Below are 2,144 nucleotides of genomic sequence, written 5' to 3'. Positions count from 1 at the left end.
TAGCTCACATTGTGAGCTTGTAGATCTGCTATTTTAAAAATATATTTATTTAATACCGGACTTCTACTTGTAACAGAGTATAAATTGCAGTAGGCAACTGCCTACTGATACTTTTATGAGAAAAGGAAAGTATTTCTTCCTATCTACTTATACAATTGGCTTAGAGGCCACGCCCACTTCAAGCAACGGACATGAAGCCTCCACAAAACGGACATGTTTGAAGCCTATACTCTACTCACACAGGCACTGAGAGAGAGAGAGAGAGAGAGAGAGAGAGAGAGAGAGAGAGAGAGAGAGAGAGAGAGGGAAGGGGAGAGGAGCGGGGCAGTGTATCGAATTACATTTACAACAGAGAGGGAGGGCTGTGTCACACACACACACACACACACACACACACACACACACACACACACACACACACACACACAAAAATAGCTAATAGTTAGCTCACAACTTTCCACTTTTCTCTTTCACCTCAATCGCAGTAACATCCGTATACACCACGTCATCGCATCACCAATACGTTTTATTTTTTATTTTTTTCAAAACTTTTTTTTTTCCACATTTTTTTTTCTCAAAAAGTGAACGACGGCAGCAGCAACAGCTAGAAATGTTAGAAACCTTGGCTTCCCGTGTGTTAATATTAAAACCGTATTAAACCGTAGTTCATCTATACTCGAATTTTCCGTACTAGGTCATTAAAACCGAAATAAATTATAATTATCAAAAAAACAACGATCGGCTGCTGTAGTCTCTTCTTCGGCTGGTCTAAAAGGATCATTCTCTCAACCCTTGCACCGGAAGTGCTTCTGGTCACTATCCCTTCTCTATACCCAAATTCCTGTTTACTTTCATTGGAGGAGAAGGCGTTAGCATAGCATCTCTCGGTTATGTTTTCGACCAGATACAAGTTGAGATCGGGGCTTCATACGGACTGGATTACAATCGTTTATCTCCATGTGCACGGATCGTGCACGCGAAACACACAGGGGGAAAGACGACTCGGCCAAAATCCCCACTATATGCCAATGGAGATGAGACACTTTGGGTGAGTTTTAACCGGGGGAAGTTACGGAAGAGAAAAAAAAGAATGCTGCCATCCTAGAAGTTGATGTTGATGTTTATAATCATAATAGTATGTCTCAGATCATGATACAATGATAGAAATTTCCGGCTAGTCCACAACAAGCCATTCTGCCCAGGCTGGGAGGGTGGAGTCTTGAGTCTATATAACTGAACAGAACTCATTTCAGTGTGGGCTGCCATGGGGAAGGGCTGCTACCTGTCTCTCTGTTGAAAGTTAAGTTCTGTTGTTGCTGTATGTTTTGAGTTCTAGTTAATTTCTCTTATCCAGGCCTGGAATGTAATAAATACATTTATGTTCACCTGCAAGCCTGCCTCATGTTCAATTAATGACGTTTTAAAAGGTTTTCACTCAACAATTGAAGTGAATAACTATGTTTACCTTTCAGTTCCAAGTCATCCTCCCAGACCTGTTCGTTCTCAGGTCCCAGTAATGTCAAAGAGACGTCGACCGCGTCGAGAGGAATCTTCACCCTAAACGTTGGATGGTAGTTTGGTCCGAAGTTCAGACGATAAGTCACAGCCTGAGAACAGAGATACGTTTTAGATAGAAATGTCTGTGTATTGTGTTCTAGCAGTGCTAGTAATGGTAATAATAGTATTGGTATTAGTCCTACTAGCAGTAGTAGTAGTATTAGTTACTAGACATTATCATGATGACTCTTCACATATACTGTAGGTAATGAACTCAGGTAGTAGTTTTAATGTGTGATAATTAATACCTCAGGCATTACGCCTACTCCATCTGAAGCACACTGCAGTCTGTAGCGCTGCTGTGAGGTCAGAACACACTCTGAGGTCCTCACCAGCTGGTCCTTCAGGTTTAACTCTTGCTGGAATGCCGTCACCTACAAAGACACAAACACAACCAGAAGGTTCAATCATAATGACTGCTACTGTGACGACCGCATACTATTCTTTGTTATCAATAATACCAGGATAGTCATAGCTCATGTATCTTCATTATAGGCACCATGCAGTGTATAAACTATCTTTATTATAGATACCATGCACTTTATAAACATTGTCTTTATTATAGGCACCATGCAGTATATACATTT

Source organism: Nannobrachium achirus (assembly GCF_963921795.1).
Source record: "Nannobrachium achirus genome assembly, chromosome: 7".
NCBI classification, from domain to species: domain Eukaryota; kingdom Metazoa; phylum Chordata; class Actinopteri; order Myctophiformes; family Myctophidae; genus Nannobrachium; species Nannobrachium achirus.
The sequence above is the reverse complement of the archived record's forward strand: the minus strand, read 5'-3'. Positions refer to the sequence as shown.